Here is a 14,830-nt window from a genome sequence, read left to right on the forward strand (position 1 = left end):
TGAATCTGTAAATTGCAGCTGCTGCATCAAACTGAGAGTGAAATGAACGTAGGTCATTTGTCTTTTTCTCATTTTGGCGTTTTAATATGAATGATTGTGAATTCAAACCGGATCATCTTTGTATGTTAATATATCGTAGCATTCAAAAGCTCATGAAGTTTGGTGAAACGGACGTGAATCCACTGCGGGGATGTATCGCCTCAATCCAAAGACAAGGTGACGCACACACACACACACAGTGATGCAAACAGGTATGGGAGCCGTCTGTGTATGGGAGCAGGAGTGTTCACGAGCTCTCGGGGCTCAAACGTTCCTCTCGTTCCCCTGAGAACCGACAGGCCGAGGCCTCGCAACCAAACAAAGGACCCTGGAAAACAACAGGAAAGCGTTGGTGAGAAATACCCTTTATCTGACTCCCTGAACACGTCACTGCCGCCTCTGCAGGAACAAAGGTGCGTGAATGGGGTAGTAAATAACCCTGATTTACTACAAATAGATGTTCTGGTATTTACAGTTTGGCCCCGCCTCAACAGGTTGTTTATTGTAGCTGTGGACTGACAACACGTAAACATGTGAACAGGGACATTAAGTGTGGGATGGATTACATCGAGAGCAGATATCTAAACTGAGGTCTCTGACGTATAGCAGGGAGCACTTTAACTCTCAGGCTGTCATGTCACTTAATTCAAAATGTGAGGCAGACTGATGAACTCGTTGACTTTTATTTAAATAGTTCTCAGGAACAACAAGAGTCTGGAGCCTCGACCTCAGCGACCTGACAGATGTCCCACAGAAGGATTGTCTTGTTTCTTATGAATTGTTCGGTTGTAATAGTTTATTTTGATATTGCACATGTACAGAGAGGTCTTATGCTTTAAATTAATACATATAGAACTAGAACGGGCACTCGGTAGAGCGCATACCTTCGCATATCACAAGATTGGGCATTGAATTATGAACATTTTGGCATTAGTTGCATGCCAATTGGATAGAAATTGACCGCTTATATGGTAAAAAGAAGATTTTGACCTTTTCATGACCTTGACCTTGACCTTTGACCCGATCGATCCCAAAATCGGAACAAATGGTCCCCGGATAATAACCAATCATCCCACCAAATTTCATGCGATTCGGTTTAATACTTTTTGAGTTATGCGAGTAAAACGCATTCAAATAAATAAATAAATACACGCCGATCAAAACATAACCTTCCGCATTTTCAATGCGAAGGTAAAGATATTATAATAGGAAATATTAGGGAGAATATTGATATTGTTGTTAATGTGTTATAAAACATAGGGGTAATGTTTACTCTATGTATATGTTATGAATGAAGAGGTTTTTTATCACTCATCAGAATTAGTATATAATGTAATCCATAACTGTGAGATCTGATTGCATAACTTTGAGGGTGTTTTCCTGTTACGTGACTAGAGCTTAAACAATTCCTCTCTGCTATTCCCTGCATCATGAATAGCACAAATACTTTTGCCTCCACATCCTGATATTTTTACTGCGTAAAAGATATTATAAGAGAAATCCCTGAGCCAATAACTATCTGTTGGAGACACTGAGTGTTCAATATCAAGTCATGTGAGCCACACAAGGCACATGATCATATCTGACTGTTGAGATTAAATCTGGTGATGGGATGCTTTTAGAAAGTAGGAGCAAGAAGACATTAGGATAAAGGTATTATAAGGAATAATTGATGCATTTCATACATTTCTTAATTATGAACTACAGCAGTTGTGTTGAAGGTGTGAGGCCGAGGCAGGAAGCGTTTGTGATGTCGTCTGACTGAATGTCAAAATATATATCGCGGTTTAAAGAAAATAAAAAGTTATACAATTTGTTTATTTGGTATAGTCAAACTTAAGAATGTTTTTTATTGTATACAATTAAAACAAAGCTGTGAAATTATACAGTGATTTAGAGCTGAATAAGTTTTTTTGAATGTACATATATTTGCTGTAACAGATGGACCTCTAGTGGCTTCTTCATGGTATTGTATCATTTAGTTATTTTGCATTTATTTTCTATCAGATTGTCTTGAAGCTTCGATAAACGTTGGAATACAAGCTTTTACTTTTATTGTCTTAATTTGTGTTCATGTCTCTGGCTATTAATAACAAGTATGATAAGAGTCTTACAGCGCTGACCCAATCAGTACATTTCAGGTTATACTGCTATTGCGCCTAACACCATTATATAAATATCTTCCTCAAACAGAATATTAAAGATATGAGTATGAATGTGTGTGTGTGTGTTTGAGTGCGTAAGACATGTTATAAATAAGTGTGTTTAAATTACCAATCTGAAAGTGTTCAAAGTAACCACTAGAGAGCAATATTGCATCAAGAAAACTTACAGACTGAAGAAAAGATCAACTTTATCAACCAAAAATGGATAATTCGACTATTGCAGTCGTAAATGATGGACTTATAAGAGCAAAAATAAATAACTGGGGACTGAAAACCAAGAATTATCACGCGGACCAACTCAGGAGAGATGAAGGTGTGTTTGCGGTGCGCTCAATGATAACTGCCGTGTTTTCAGGAGGAAGCGTTGACCTTTCATAACAACGGTCAGCAAGTTAAGAGAAGGAGCTGCAGAACACTGAGGTCAGCACCCAAAATGGAACTGACGTGTACAAATTACTGTACAGTAGGGGGTGACCTCTACTTCCAGAAGCAACAGAGGGTACTCCCACACATAAACCCTTATTATTAACAATATTATTCAATATGATGACCTCTCTCTTCTCACCTAAACCGTTACAGCTGGCTTACAGATGCTTTTCAATCTTTTCCCGTCTGTATTTCTAGTAGTTTATGCTTTTAGAGAGTCGACGGTTGAAAGCGGGCATTAAAATCTGGGTTGACGTGATGCATGCAACACAGTTTCCCACCCGGACTAAAAGCAGGTTAACGGTTGCTCGCGGCAACTTTGACTGTCGGCTGTTTGGTGTTGAGCAGGTATGGTGTACGGTTTTTTAAAAGCCTTTTTTCGTACAAAATAAATGTGCCGTCTTCTTTTAAAGTGGATACAGATGAAAGCATTGAACTGCAGGCCGTAAAGCCCAAAACTAAGAGCTGAAAGAAGCTGCAAAGCTCCCCCTGGGCGCTGCAGAGTCAGGGGATGACGATCTGAGGACAGAGCATCACGGGGTACCACAGAGTAACACAGCGTTATTTGAAGTCCTAATCAAAGTGAATGAGTGCCAGTAAAGGAGGAAAGGCTTTTTGTCGGACTCAAACAGCCGTCCAACGATTTTCATCATCTTCCCAGAAGTCACCAACTGTCCAAAGCCTCTGACTGCGAGACCATGAGAACGGCAGACCCACAGAAAACAGATCAATCCCCAGAAGATCCATCCGCTCTTATCTGGTGAGTTATCTCCTCTCGGACGCCCAGAGCATCTCATGGGAGTGAATGCAGCTCCGGTTTGTTTACAGGCGGCCACTTCTCACGTCACAAGGTCACTGAGCTTCGTGTTCAGCATTCCACGTCCTGCGAATATTATAAAACATGCTGAAGGATGCCGGAGGACAGATGGCTCAGAGCCCACCGTCGTTTGCTCTCAACATTTCATTTCAGCTTTTTTTTTTTTTTTTTTGCCGATGAGGCTTTTCACAACTTCTAGAAAACTCATCTTTTGCGTGGAGATTAAACTTTATTAGGAGGAATGAATTTCTCTTTTTTCTTTTTCTCACTGTTGACTGTAAATTCCTTTGCAGAGCTGCAAATAAAAAATTATTAGAGATATCAACTTGTTATATAGGGTAATCAAATGTGACAAAGAGGACTCTGAAGCCAAGGGTGTTCCACCAAGGGTCGTTAATGGTTACTGTGCATTATTGTCCCAAAGTCAGCATGAAAATTTGATTTTGAAGCTGCAACAGAGCAACAAATACTACATTTAAAATAACCAGTAGGTTATATGTCGGGTAAGAGGGCGTGCACGTTGAACCGAGTTAGCATGACTCATCTAGATCTTTAGTTCACAAAGGGTTCCAAGAATAATCTCAGGATTTTAAAACAATTTAAATAGGAAAAAAATCTATATTACTCTGACGCAAAGTTGTATATATAGTTTTTAAAATGTATACTAATGTGTGCTTTTCAAAAATAAAGTTCTGGATACATAGAGCCACAAATCAACAGTGATGAGCGAAGAAAACAACGGTTTGTTTTGTGAGGGTCAGAAGCCCCAAAGGTCGGGAACCACTGGTCTACACGCCTAGAAAGATGGCAATGTTACAAAAAGAAGGTTCTCACAAATGTTATTGTCGCGGCGGAACATGGACCGTCGATGCGGGATGTTCGATTCTGGCCACTTCAGTTCAGATCGCTCCAGAGCTAAACATGCGAAACCAAAGATAGAGAAATATATTCTGATACCTTGACCAGATAAGGCACCAGACAACCTTCTGAAAGGAGAAACGCATCAGTCGGTATCACTCGTGACAGATTCATGTACTGCTGCTGCCCCTTTGATCAATCATTTGACAAATGCTGATAGAAGGTTGACCTCACTGCTGCCTATAGATCACACAGATCAATAGGTAATGTGTTGAGCACCTCAATAACCCAACCAGGGTTGAATCCTGTCACCATACACACACCCTCCATTTCCATTCCCTTATGGATGTGAGTCTGAAAATAAACCAAATCCCATCCTGGTGATTTGATTTTGAGGAAGTAATTATTGTTGACACATCAGCCACCTCCTACATAGATCGGAATGTCCCTCCCTTCTTCGTAATGAGGCCAGTTTCCAGGCGCAGGTGGTTGTGGGCGACACATTGCATTTGTGTGAGGCTTGAATCTGTCATGTGGTGATAATGTAAATTGTACCATTATACACTGTGTACTTATGTATTAGATAGGAAGAAATACTTTAGTGTTGAATATATTCTTATTTCTTATACAATGTGTGTTTATCAAACTGTATTTATTTATTAAAACAAAAAGAACGGGCACTCTGTAGAGTGCATACCTTCGCATATCACAAGATTGGGCATTGAATTATGAACATGTTGGCATTAGTTGCATGCCAATTGGATAAAAATTGACCGTGCTATGGTAAAAATAAGATGTTGACATTTTCATGACCTTGACCTTGACCTTTGACCCGATCGATCCCAAAATCTAATCAAATGGTCCCCGGATAATAACCAATCATCCCACATGCGAAGGTATGCGCTCTACCGAGTGCCCGTTCTAGTTCTATGAGGAGCTGAATGATTGCATGATCGCACGCCGGAATGTACCGCACGTGTAAAAGCACGACACCGTAATAACTGTGAAATCATCACATCCATGACTACAGCGGAAAATATACTATATTGTCTCCATTCATTATACACATTTATATAGAAGCCCGTTTCCACCACTGTGAGAAACGGGCTTCTATGCATTTACCATTGTTATGTTTGCACATGACAAATGCTCTTCTTCTTCTTCTTCAGAAGGAACCACTGGAGGACTGTGGACTAGGGAGGCATGTGAGACCACTCCCACGTAAACAAGATGCACGTTCCACTCGTGTGTATACAGCTGGGCTCGCACCAGTGTCATTGAATAAATGTTTGTCGAGCTGCAAGCATGCAGTCATCTGTATGCCACATCTTGAAGCCACCTTTAAACCGGGGCAGCTTTCTCCGTTGTTGTCTGCAGAATTACTCGCAGATGATTTACGGGAAACTCGTGATTTATATTCCACATTATGAAACTTTGTGAATTTCTTGTCTGTTAACATTTTTGAGAAGAGTGTAACACACTGTGGGAGCTTTAAAAACGCCTGTTGCTTGTGTGCTATCTGAAACACAAGAGTCAGAGAGCTCTCATCTTGAGACTTCCTAAAAACATGATCACACACACACACACACTTCCCCCTCCCTCTCTCCTCCCTCCTCCTCTCAGTAACCAACATGCACACTGTTCTCAGACTGACTGTGAGTGTCTCACCAGCCAGGATGACTGGAGGAGTTGGGACTGCATAGTCTGCAGGGGAGAGAGAGTGTGTGTGTGTGTGTGTGTGTGTGAGTATGGGTGTGTGTGTGTGTGTGTGTCTGGGCGGACTCCCGCTGTAACGCTGCCCCGTGTGTGTGACTGAGCTGACCGCGACATCCATCCTGTTCTCAGCATGCAGATGGTGTGAGCAGTCAGGGGAAAAGTTGAGAACGGCTCGGCTAAGCCGAACTCAATCCACTCTGCACACACCGAGTTGGTTGTGTGTGTGTGTGTGTGTGTGTGTGTGTTTGGGGAGAGCAGCAGCAGAAGAAGCAGCTGAGCTGGAGTGCAACTTCAGCTCGTGTGTTACCAGGATCTATGGTGACTGATTACCTGACTCTGGATTGGATACCACCGGCGTGCATCACCACACGTCAGAGCTGAGAGGTTCAACACGGCTGTGGATTTGAAAAGGTGAGTCCGCTCTTTGAGTTCTCCAGTCTGCTGTTTGCCTTTGAGGTATATGTGTGTGATGTAGAAATGTCCCCAATCGTTCTTGACATCTCTGCTCACTGAAGTGTGAAGTCGCTGTCGGCGAATGCTCTGACTCACTGGTCCAATCTCAGAGGGGTTGAGAGACACTTTCGGTTATGTAATCAATATTCTGAGCAGGTATAACTGGAGCTGAACTTCATATACAATTGCAGAAGTAACCCCACATTCTCAAGCACAGCGGCGTTGAGTATTTTCACGTTTTGTTGACATGCGTACGTCAAGATGCGTCCAATGGATTCGATCGCTCATCATGAATGTGATTTATCTCCACTGTGCCACTGCACAACTCATCCAGCTGTGTCGCGACTGTCCTGATATTGGAGTAGAGGTGCATCAGAGGAAATAAGATATGAATAGAGGCGTCACACCTGGGTCAGCCTGCTTGGGGATCTGAGAAACACGTTGAAAAGATTCAATGCTGCCATTTTTAACTAAAGTATATCGGCTTCATTGTTTGCCTGAAGCGGCATATCTGAAACTCTAAGTCACCACAGCAATGTTGGACGGCAAGATAGCATACATTTTCTCAATTAAACTCCAGTGCACTTATTGTGCTGTGGCTACATCATTGTGCAATTCTAATGCAGGACAATAAAAGGATGGAAACGACAAGGTGGTTGATAAAGTGGCAGAGAGGACGGAAAAGACATCTCTGCGACTTGTTTCCCCCCACCTGGCATGTCATTGGAAAAGGACGATGTGAAAGCAAACAAGGCACGAGCTGAGGTAGAAGCAACGGAGATATGATGACCCCCGGGTGCCAGGAATGTCTGCAGTGCACAAGCTGTGCTACTGGAAAGACCAGGGATCGGGTTCCCCGTGTCAGCTGCTGCACTCGACTGGTCCCAGGTCTCACTCTGTGATATCTGTTTATTGAGACGGAGAGGAAGTGATGGAGACGAGGAGACACTGCAGCAGAACCGGAGTGGAGATGAAATTAGAGAATTTCAAGAAATACTCTTATTTCCCTTGTGGCTCAGTTAGATGAGAATATCAATCTTTTCATCTAACTTTCCGCCAGAGTGAATTTGGGTGAAGATGTCCAACTACTCCTTTAACATCTGCTAGTTCACAAAGTGAATCTTTCGTAAAGTGACATTTGTGAAGCTTAAAATGCAAAGTCAGCTTTCCTCAAAGTGCGATAAGAACAACAACTAGAACGGACACTCGGTAGAGCGCATACCTTCGCATATTACAAGATTGGGCATTGAATTATGAACATTTTGGCATTAGTTGCATGCCAATTGGACAAAAATGTATCGTGCTATGGTAAAAAAAAAGATTTTGACCTTTCCATGACATTGACCTTTGACCCGATTGATCCCAAAATCTAATCAAATGGTCCACAGATAATAACCAATCATCCCACCAAATTCCATGTGATTCAAGAAGATTTGACCTGTTCATGACCTTTGACCTTGACCTTTGACCCGATCAATCCCAAAATCTAATCAACTGGTCCCCGGATAATAAACAATCATCCCACCAAATTTCATGCGATTCGGTTCAATACTTTTTGAGTTTTGCGAATAACACGCATACAAATAAATAAATAAATAAATACACGGCGATCAAAACATAACCTTCCGGCATTTTCAATGCGAAGGTAATGAGTCAGCGGGCAACGTGAAATCCTCACAGCCTCGTTTCTCCACGGAACTGCTGCTCAGTGTACCAGACATACGGTGACACATGGCGCGGAGGAACATGGGGGGGGGGGGGGCCGGCGGTGCCAGTGATGGGGTAGTGAGCGTATCATACCAAAGGGGATGCATTGTAGACTATAAGGGGGGGGGGGCACATATGGCGTCTAAATCTGTGCGGAGACAAAATAGACGGTGAGTCATCAAATTGACTCACACAGGAAAGTTAGGGAGGTTCTTGGGGGTTTCAGCAGCGGGAGAGAAAAGGAGAATGTATCTCCCGGATCCAATCCTTCCGTCATGGTGATACATGACATCGGCCACCTTCACCTCCCCTTTTCTCTTCCCGCTTTCATCCATCCACCTTTCTCTTTGTGACGCATAGGTCGTGTGAGTCAGAGACAGATCGCGTACCCCCGTAATGAAGGATGTGGTTCTCAGATCGTGACCTCACTTCCACCCCCGTCAGCATCGTAAATCACAACAGACCTGACGTGTGGCGTGCGGCGGATGGATCAATGCATCGGTTTCATTTTCCATGTGTGTGTGAGTGAGAACTTCCATTTGTGAACGCTCTGAAGCCCTTCCTCTTTCACGTCCCATCAAATGACGAGCACAGCAAGAAACATGCGCTCCTCCTACTTGTGCGAGTGTTCGGCAGGAGTCTGAGAGAAGCAGGCTGCTCTCGAGGTAGCAGGCGGGTTATATTTGTCTTTCACACTTGTGGATCACAGAGGCCCGACTGTCCAGACTTTAAAGGGCGATGTTGTTGAGGGATATTAAAAGGGTTGACATCATTGGTTGGCAAATGTGAGTTCATGTTTCCTCTATTACATGTCTGTAGATACTCGCACAAACAAATGGGAATCCCTCTCTAAGAAGGGCACATTGTCAAATTTGATCTGAATCATGTAAAGTAGTTCTGAAACCGGGCACTTCGCAGATGATGGAAAACAGGCTTCCGGACGCGCGTGAATTAAGTTATCAACATTTAATGGCAGGAAGTGTAAAACAAACATTGAAGGCGCTCTTCCTCGGCTCCCGGCGCCTCCGCCCCCTCAGCCTTGCGGCCTCGAGGATACCTGTAGAAGAGACCCGATCTCCCTCATCCACGGAGTTTCATACTCAATCTCACTCGCCCCGGTCAAAACGTCACTTCCGGTCAAGTCGCTAAACAAGTATTTTCACAATAAGAGTCCCGTCTTGTTATTGTCCGCATTAAAGTCACTTTCACAATAAAAGTCCCTTGTTATTATAAGTCACTTGACGGAATTCAACCGGCCTCGTCAATCTATAATACTAACATACAGTCACTCTCATGCAACATACATTCATTCTCGCCATTTACATTTGCATAGAGTAAACATTACCCCTATGCTTCATAATACATTAATAACAATATCAATATTCTCCCTAATATTTTCAATTTTAATATCTTTCTATATGTATTAATTTAAAACATAAGACCTCTGTAGATGTTATCAAAATAAACTATTACAACTTAACAATCAGCATCGGAGAAATGGTCGATAATGAAACAAGGACAGACAGTCAGATAAATAAATAGACTTCTATAAACGTGATAAGAATAATCGTGAGCACTGTTTTGACCCTCCAGAGTGACTTTTCCGATCAATGCACCATTGACCTTTGCATCAGCCAAAGAAAGTTGGCACAGGCTTTACTGGCGAGCACCGGTGCCAATGTGGAGTCCAGCAGCTGCTGACCAGGCAGGAAAACTAGACAGACGGATGATGGTGGCATTGTTTTACAAGTGTTACAGGACACAACTCAGTGAATCACAAGCCTTCAGACGCAAGACGAATCGCATCACTGTGAACATTGATAACCTTTGATATTATGAACACACGTCGCTCATTACTTAGAGTTTTCATCAACAACATGTTTTGGAAAAATGCGATGGAATAAAAATGCTCAGCAACAGTTCGCTAAGCCGCTCTTCCCCGAAGAGCTCTTGTCCAAATTAGGACGGAGCTTAAGTGTAAATCACCACCTGTCGAGTTTTGGATTCCACCGCACGTCCAAGAGATTTGCACGGGGCTGTGTGGATGAGCAAGACTCTTCCTTTATTGTCGGGTGACCAGACGTCCTCTTTCCCCCGGACATGTCCTCTTTTTGAGACCTAAAAAATGCGTCCGGCAGGGATTCCAAAAACGTCCGGGATTTTGCTTTCGTTGGATATTTGTGTTTCTCTGGGTCTTTCACAAACTAGTTATTACCCCCTTACAAGTTTTGGAAATGGTATCTCCCTTACGTTCCACCTTCTTGCGCGAGCTCTGACTGTAGAGAGAACAGTCATCGGTCGACTGGCGGTCAGTGTTGCCAGATACACGAAAAGTATCCTCCTTTTAGGCATGTATATCACAAAACAGGCAGAACAAGAGAGATGTTTAATCGCTCAGCACTCCCCCCCCCCCCCCCCCCCGAGACGAAGCATCCTCTTTTTCGCAAACTCAAATCTGGTCACCCTATTTATTGTCTTTCCAAAAATCTCAAACTAAAAGATCTGCTCTAAAATAGACTGCAGTCCAGTTTAGTAGCTAAAGAGCTAACTGAGTTATAGGCACATCCGTTGGTGGTGTTACACGTTAATTTGAAAAAATCCCTGGAGGCCTACAAGGCTAGCGCATTCGCTGTGCGGAAGCCTGACCGGTCCTGAATGCTTTCATAGTTTAGGCTTCGACTTTTGACCTGCACTGTCCAGCTCCTCATGTTAAGTTCACATATGTTTACATTCCAGCAACCTCAACCCTGTCACCCGACCCAGCGTTATGTTTAGCAAGCACATGAGGCTAAGCGTTAGCTCCATGAGCGAGCTAGCGACAGCCGAAGAAATCTGCCAGCGAGTCGTCATTTCAGCCGATGACTCGACTCTCTGAAAGGAGGCATTGCTCCAAAGATGACTTCCAATGTGGCACATGATGTCTGTAAAGTTCATGTTTACCATTTCTGCCTGCGATGGTTTCGAGCAACCACAGGATTGGAATAAAAGTCTGCTGAGCGCAGTTTTCTTTGGACAGTTTGCTCCGTCGCGGCGGTTGTGATCGGCCACTTCCTGTAGTCCCCACCCAACACCAAGTTTGGGCAAGAGTCTTAAAAGTCCAAATTCTGGGAATTGTATGCTCTTCTTAACCCTCCTGTTACCTTTAGGGTCAATTTGACCCCATTCAATATTTAACGTCTCTAAAAAAAATTATGGACATAATTTTTTTTCCTTCTTTTTTCATGACTTTTCCTAATTTATTGAGGACAACTAGGCAAACACAAAATTCACATGATGATATGTTTTCACTGTCCTGGACACAACTTGTACGCATCGGTGTTCTTCGGGGTCAATTTGACCCCAGGCTGTTTTTCACTGTGTAAAAAATATAAGAAATATCAACTTTTTACACACATTGGTTTTGGTTGTGTATTTTTATTTATTTAAAGGGCTATTTAGGTAGTCAACAAACAAACATAAAGTACCTGACACTTAAATTTGGGAAAAAAATATATATTCTAATAATTTTCTGGAGGTTTAAATTGCTGGGGTCAATCTAATTGAACCCACGGGTAAAATATGTTCGTAAATTTGAAGGTAACAGGAGGGTTAATGCAGGCAAAAATGTAGGATTACGGTAACTCTTCTGTATTTTTACAATCTTCCCTCGAACTATTTTAATTTCCCAGAGGAAGAGCCAGACTCAATATGTTTTCTCAAGTCAAAGGAAGACGCGTCAAACAGCAGTTCAGGTGTCCTGTGTGCTGTCAGCATCAGTACTTTCCCATCAGGGGAACACACACTCTGTGCAACCTCCTGATGCTGTGAGACGAGTCCTGTGTGGACAAGAAGGTCTACATTTCATACGTTTTACAATCTCGTCAAACTTCTCTTCTTGTTCAGACCTCTAGATATCCTTATTTCCGATACGGGTGTAATGTTACTCGTGATGCAGCCAACATGTGGTGCTCCTGGCATCGATTGCACATGAAAAAAGGACTTCGCTGATGTGTAAAGGTCGCTGTCACTGCGTGCTGAATTATCCCGAGCGGTTTATCATGCCACACCACTCGACAAAAACCGAACCCCGCTTTTTTAAATATCATGCATAGGTTTATCACCACACGTATCAGTTTACATCAAGAGGCTGCATCGCAGGGAGCAACTAAAAAATGATTTATCATCCAATTCAGTGCCTTCTGAGCATAGCTTCTTTTTTTTCTCACTAAAAAGATGTCCAGTAGCTGTATTTTATGGGTGCACTGACAGGGTGCATATTTCCAAAGCAGCAACAAGGTGTCCCTGATCCCGAGATGGTCTGGCTCCGCATCCATTTCACTGATGGACACAGACGGACAGAGAATACTAATACCAGTGCCAACATGGAGACACAAAGATTTGCACCCCTCATAGAAAAGTCACACCATCCACTTTTTTCTTTTACTTGTGGAATGTATTCTTTTTTTATTCCACTGCCACAGAGCCACAAATACATCCTGCTCAGAAAGTACAGTGCATGCATGCATGCCGCGATACCTTAGAGGGCTGGTTAGTGACTATCTTGGTGCTGTCCTTTCGAGTGTTTTGTGGTGTCTTTGTAAGTGCCGATGTGTGTGGCTGTCTGTGCTGTATACTGAGCTGCTGTTTTGTTTTTGTTTGTAATGAAGGTCAGGGTGTCTCACTGACTTCTTAGGCCACATTTACACATAAATGTATTTCCAGAAACGAATATTTCTGCCCCTCCGTTTTCAAAAATAACGTTGTACACACAAGGTCGTTTTCAAAAAAGTTTCTGTTTATATGAACCCGCATAAATACGCCCCCGGGCGCCATCATAACTCTGCCAAACCTGGAGTCGGCAGTGTAACGAGAAGGATAAACACATGCAAACCAATCAGAATTCTCAAAACCAACAACAACTACGAAAAACACGATCAACTTCCTTTTCCTTTAGAGAGTAAATATGGCGCGAGGTTCATTTGTATGGACAGACAGCGAAGCTGCTGCTTCGAGTCGCCGTAGATTATAAGGCAAATAAAGCACTCGATAATGTGGATTGGGAATCATGCCAAACTAAATATAGGGATATGTTGGCATTGTTCTTAGAACAGTACCCGTCCGAGACCTCCGAGGAGTATCCTCGTGTCAAGGAGGAAATAACTCGGGCGCACCGAAGCAAACTAACTGTAAACACAGGACGCTCACATGACGTGAAGCATTTTTAGTCGCATACTGTGACGTTTGACAACCTAAAACTCCGTTTGTCTTCGTTCACACGCAAACACAAAAACAGAGTTTTCAGAAATCTCCACTTTGGCCGGAGTTTTTAGAAATGATCGTTTTCCGTGATAAAACCTCCGTTTTTGTGTAAATGAAAGGCCAAAACGCATGAAAATATATGCGTTTTCCCATCGTGTAAACGGGGTCTTAGTCTGGTCAAAGTTCTCAGACGCACGGTGAGAAAACTCTGGAATATTCCTGAACTGAAAGAGACAGAATCAAGTGAGACTAGACAAGAGCAGATGGTAACGTAGAGCGTTAATTACTGCTTTGGAAATGAATCGCTCCATCATGCCGCCATTAACGGTCATTATTCTGGAGATCAGACTCGATGTCATCACCAAATTTAAAGAAGAAAATTGGGCTTCATGTCAATCTCTAATTATGTTTACTTCATCACAAAATTAGTTCTGTCACAGTTTTGATTACACGTCTTGCTAAATCTGCAGTTTAACACAAATGTAAGGGTTTTATTTAACAAGGACCTTCAGGCATCTCCAGGCATCTTTTATCCGTCTTGTAAAGTTATATTTCTTTGTTTTTTTACGTGTTGCTTTTTCGAACCTTGGTGGTCATCAGAGACTGAGGCATAAGGGACAACTCACACAGTACACACATCTGCACACACAGGTGCTTAACAGAGATGCAGACTGCACCTCTGGGAGGCTGTTAATGTGCTGAATCGACACAACAGTCTAGTAGTAATGTGTTCTTGCAGAGAATTTGCAGTTGCATCATAAATGTGCTTACAACCATATCTGGCATTATCAGGAGGTTCACCGGAGAAGTGTCTGCAAAAAATAATGGGATCGTATAAAATCTAGGTTTGAAAAATAGGTCGACTACCATGACTTTAGCCCTGGTTGGGTTGTTCCGCGTACTAATAAGGTACATTAATCTACAGCCAGATATATTTGTATTTTAGTAAGGTTTCTTTTGTAAAAGAGAGCGACAGTATGCAGAACGTGGGTGGTGGGAATTAACCTGTTGGCTATGTCCATCCTAGTTGAAATTTGGTGGGATGATTGGTTATTATCCGGGGACCAGATTTTGGGATCGATTGGGTCAAAGGTTAAGGTCATGAAAAGGTCAAAATCTTCTTTTTACCATAGTCAATTATTATCCAATTGGCATGCAACTACGTTGTGCTCCTCTTTTAGCCGACATCTCATGAATGCAGGAAAACGTTCAGCAAACTATTCATACCAAACCAGTGGTCCATGTCCCAGCCTGGTGCCAGGCCCAAGTACAGGTGCAGCTTTGTGTAGCAGCGCTGTCTCTCCTTCCCCATCCCCCGACTGATGAACCAGACATCCTACTGATGTTGTTACTAATGGTATTCTATTATAATAGGACATTTCTTATACAGGGTTTCAGTCTTCAAAAGCAC

At 42.7% G+C, this 14,830-nt stretch overlaps 1 protein-coding gene across 1 annotated transcript in view; it reads left to right on the top strand.

Moving 5' to 3' along the window:
- Positions 1-6,089: 6,089 nt before the first annotated feature.
- arhgap24 (Rho GTPase activating protein 24) overlaps positions 6,090-14,830 on the top strand; it is a 72,533-nt gene continuing 63,792 nt past the window's right edge. The window contains exon 1 of the mRNA XM_056431894.1: positions 6,090-6,432. The gene's annotated coding sequence lies outside the window, so the exon portion shown is untranslated. The remainder of the gene's footprint in view (positions 6,433-14,830) is intronic.

This window comes from Pseudoliparis swirei, chromosome 15 (assembly GCF_029220125.1).
Source record: "Pseudoliparis swirei isolate HS2019 ecotype Mariana Trench chromosome 15, NWPU_hadal_v1, whole genome shotgun sequence".
NCBI lineage: Eukaryota > Metazoa > Chordata > Actinopteri > Perciformes > Liparidae > Pseudoliparis > Pseudoliparis swirei.